At 41.2% G+C, this 4,893-nt stretch overlaps 1 pseudogene; it reads right to left on the reverse strand.

The window, feature by feature from the left end:
- Positions 1–2,327: 2,327 nt before the first annotated feature.
- On the reverse strand, positions 2,328–2,498 carry LOC103251360 (annotated as a pseudogene).
- Positions 2,499–4,893: the final 2,395 nt, after the last annotated feature.

Raw genomic sequence — 4,893 nt, forward strand, 5'->3', positions numbered from 1 at the left:
CACCGCAGCCTTGACCTGCTGGGCTCCGGCGATCCTTCTGCCTCAGCCTTCCGGGTAGCCGGAATTACAGGCATGCGCTACCACGCCTGGCTGGTTTTTTATTTATTTATTGTAGAGATGAGGTCTCACTGCCCAGGTGGGTCTCGAACCCGCGGGCTCAAGTAATCCACTCACCTCAGCCTCCCAAAGGCACGGGATTACAGGCTGAGCCACCCAGCCCGGCTAAGATTGGTTCTTAAGATAAACTGTCTGGAAGAGACAGATTATGGGGATGGGGAAGAACGTATCCATTGGCTTTCATATTCCATCGATGCCAGAGTCATGTCCATCCTCAGAGTGTGAATCCCGTTCTCTTTTCAGTCTGTACATAAGCAAGCACAGAGCTGGCTGCAGTTTCATACCTCTGTCTACGGGGAAGCCCCAGTAGGTGGTGCCCACATCAAGACTTCTGAAGCCCAGGCAGGGTTGGTCTCTGCAAGGATGCCTGGGACTGAACACCGTGGCCCTGGACACAGGTGAAGCCGAAAGGATCTGAACTGATGCATGAGTGTATCTCTTGCAATGTCTTTTATGTCTCTTAACTGGTTCCTTTCTACCTTGTAGTTCCTGTATACAGGAAGTCAGCTCTAAAACCGTGTGAGATTCAGGTAAAACATTTTAAAATTTTATTTCATTATAAAGATGTGGGGTGCAAGTCAGGATTAAGTACACAAATAACGTATGTGCACGTGAAGTTTGGACCTCCAACTGGTCCTCGCTTCCCCTGGTTTAGGATCAGGTACCCTGTGTGTTGTTATACACTACCTCCCCACCACCCAACTCCCTCCATCCCCTGGCAGTGTTTTGCGACTGCCGATCCCTCCCTTGTGCTATTGTGAAGAATGTTCGGGTGCCACTTATGAGTGAGAACATGTGGTATTCGGTTCTTTGTTTCTGCGATAGATTGCTAAGAATGATTGTGTCCAACTCCATCCGATTTGGTGAGAAGTCCATGATTTTGTTCCTCTTTATGGCTGCGTAATATTCCGTTGTGTATATGTTCAGGTAAAACATTTGACCAGAAAACTTCATAGATGATGTGGTGTACTTCATATCATATCACGTTAGAGGGGGAGGGGCATAAAATGGCAGGCTGTCCCATTAATCGTGATGCTAAGTCACTTGGGTTAGTTGTGACCACTCTATCTCTGATTGTAAAGGCCCATTTCCCCCTCTGCAATTAGCAAGCTATTTGGGGAGATATCTGGTACTGTCCTTTCCCCAGCAATCTTTTAATGCATGGTTTTAATATCCACTGATTTTCATTTTCTGAATCAATTATTTCATTGAGGGTTGCAAAATGGTGATTTTGAAAATTCCATCTTTTGTTCTATATTTGTTAGTTGACATTCTTAAGTTTTTCTTGATAAATCTGGGGATTAATTACCATTTCTCCTATGAAGGCAGGGAAACTACTTTTTTTTAATTCCCAATTTTTAGAATATGTAGTCCCCTGGTGCCAAATTGGTTTTTTTCTTTTTGCTTTTGCTTTCTTTGTGTACTATATATGGACTTATGTCTTTACATCTATTCAGTATTTAGCAATTCAGCACAATCATTGTTTTTCTTGATGCTACAATTTTCCAAAATTTGACGGGTAGAAACCCTAAAAACTGGTTATGTTTTATTGATATGCCTTATCTTTCTTTTAGTGGGAAATCTGATTCCCATCTTGTACTTTCCTTGTCCCAGAATCAGACCTTTTCTGATTCTTTTTACTGGGGAATGGTATTTAGAAGCCAAGATCCAGATGCTAGGTGCCTTAATTGTCACCCAAGTTTTGTTGCTTCCAGACTCTTTCAAGGGTCTGAACTAGGAAGTCTATTTTTAAAAAATCATGAACTGATAATATTTCTAATTCAAATTAAACAGTTTAGACTATTTCTTACCTTTTTTTTTTTTTTACATTTGAATCTTTTTTCTTTCACTAAAATTTTTGTTACTAAGGCACTCTTCTATGACTCCCAATGGATACCTGAAACCAAGGATAGTACCAAACCTTATATAGTCTTTCTTTCTCCTTCCTTCCTTCCTTCCTTCCTTCCTTCCTTCCTTCCTTCCTTCCTTCCTTCCTTCCTTCCTTCCTTCCTTCCTTCCTTCCTTCCTATTTCAGGTTTAATGCCACAGCACTGAGATGTGGACATCAAGCAGTTTCCAGAAATCCCGGACGTCCTGTCTCCCTGTGGGATCCCGTGGCATCTGTCCCCAGGCTGGGGTCGATCCAGGCATGGCAGATGGAGGGGGGGAGTCGACGCCACCAGAATCCGGTGGGCCTGTGTGGCCGCCCCTCAGTCCTCCCTCTTGAACTTGCCATTGATGTCGGACACCCAGTCCAGGACCAACCACCAGTCGGTAGCCCACACCAAGCCCACGGTGCCCACTGCGCCCCACACACGGGCCATGGACATCCAGCTCTTGGCCAGCTCGCGGTACCGCGGGCCTAGGAATCTGGTCAGCATTCTGATGGCGTCCACACCCTCCTGTTCTTTCAATCTGATAACCGAGATGCCTACACAGTCACTAATAGGTGAGTGGGGTATACGGTATGGATACTCTGGGCAAACAGATTATTTGAGTCCCGGACAGGACAGAGTGGGATGGCATGACATTTTATCATGCTACTCAGAATGGCGTGCAATTTAAAACTTATCAATTGTTTATTTCTGGAATTTTCCATTTGCTATTTTTGGAATGAGGTTGACTCTGGGTAACTGAAACCACAGAAAATGAAACTGTGAATGAGGGGAGGACTGCTGTATTTGCTGCATTTAAAACAACCGCATCAATATTACTGTCCAAACTAAGTGAGAATTAAAATTTCTTTGTAGTTCTTTTTGTTTTTATAACAGATCTAAGGATGTATAGTAGTGTACTAAGCTTAAAAATCACTTGAAATAATTATTTTTCTCTTTGTGGTTATTTGAAAAATGTGATGTCTATTTAAGTTTGCTTAATTTTGTTTTAAATTGGGAATTCATATTTTTTCTTTTTTCAGTTAATTTTGTTTTTGAGTTACAATTAACTGTGGGCTACATATAAGACCATAGTACCATAAGGTTAAAACCATTATTTTACTGTCCCTTTTCTATGTTTAGATAGGTTTAGATACACAAATACTTATGATAATGTTACAACTGCCTACAGTTTTCAATACAATAACATGCTGTATGTGTTTGTAGCCCAGAAGCAATAAGCTGCACCATACAGCCTAGGTGTGTAGTAGGTTATACCACCTAGGTTTGTGTAAGTGCACATGGCAAAATTGCTTAACATTGCATTTTTCAGAACATATCCCATTAAGCAACATACAACTGTATATAAACCTTTACATGAGACAAAAATTAAAATTAGGCTGGGTGTGATGGTTCATGCTTATAATCCCAGCACTTTGGGAGGTGGAGGTGAGAGGATTGCCAAAGCCCACAGGCTTGAGACAAGTCTGGTTAACTTGACGAGACTTCCTCTCTGCAATAAAGTGAAAAAATTAGCCAGTTGTGGTGGCATGCACCTGTGGTTCCAGCTACTTGGAAGACCGAGGTGGAAGGATCACCTGAGCCCAGCAGGTCAAGGCTGCAGTGGCAATGAGTGTGTCACTGCACTCCAGCCTGGGCTACAGAGTAAGAATCTGACTCAAACAAAACAAAACAAAAACCCCAACCAACCAACAAACAAAAACAAATAAAAAGCAGTGGATTATTTTAAACCAGACAAGGCGGCTCACGCCTATAATTTCAGCAGTTTGGGAGGCAGAGGTGAGAGGATTGCTTGAGCTCTGGGGTTTGAGACAAGCCTGGGCAATATGGTGAGACCTGGTCTCTATAATAAATAAAAAAGTTAGCTGGGCATGGTGGTGTGCACCTGTGGTTCCAGCAACTTGGAAGGCTGAGACTGAAGGATCACCTGAACCCAGCAAGTCAAGGCTGTGGTGGCTGTGAGCATGCCACTGCACTCCAGCCTGGGAGACAGAAAGAGAGTCCAACTAAAAAAAATTTTTAATTATGTGAAGGTGTATATTAAGAGAAGTCTCACCTCCATTGGTATCCCTTCTACTTAATTCCTTTTCTGTCCCCTATAAATTATCATTTTATTCTTGGTTTCTGGTTTATCATTTTATGTTTACTTTTGTGATAATAGGCAAGTATGTATTATTCTCCTATTTTTCCTTCACAAAAAGTAGTGTACTATGCACAATTTTACAATTGACTTTTTTCACTTAATAATACTCCATATTGGTATATAAAGATTTTCTTTATTCTATTTTCATGGTTACATAGTACTCCGTTGTGCAGATGTGTTACAATTGATTCACCCATTTCCTTATTAGCAGACATATGGGTTGACTGGAAATATTTTTAAAATTTGAGAATTTTGGATGAACATTTTTTTAAAATGTGTTTTTTATTCTCCTGTCTTTATAAACAGTATTTGTGTTTTCTTAATGTTTCAAGACCTGATCTGTTTTTGTGTAATAGTTGCTGCTAATTTGCTTTGGATTTGAAAGTTAGATCACCAAATTTGTAAAAATTACCTGTAAAACAGGAGTGAGTAGCCATGAGCAGGGCCCCAGGGAGCTTTCTTTAGGTAAACTGTCCTATTTCAGAGCTATTCGGAAGCTTATATTCTGAAGGTCTTTTTACGACTTGTTTTGCTGTTTAGTTTTAAGCTACTCTCAGATTATCAGAGGAAGGTAAGTGGTCCCCATATTTTTATCTGGAAATTGGATTGTGTGCACTTCCATAGTTGAGACTGTGTGCACTTCCTACTCCAGAGACAAGTTTGATTTGATAGAGGCAGAGAGTGAGAAGTGAAAATGCTAGGAGTTTAGGGAGAGGGTCAGTACATACCTACAATAAT

This window comes from Carlito syrichta, unplaced genomic scaffold, assembly GCF_000164805.1.
Source record: "Carlito syrichta isolate Samal-C Ts95f unplaced genomic scaffold, Tarsius_syrichta-2.0.1 Scaffold141169, whole genome shotgun sequence".
NCBI lineage: Eukaryota > Metazoa > Chordata > Mammalia > Primates > Tarsiidae > Carlito > Carlito syrichta.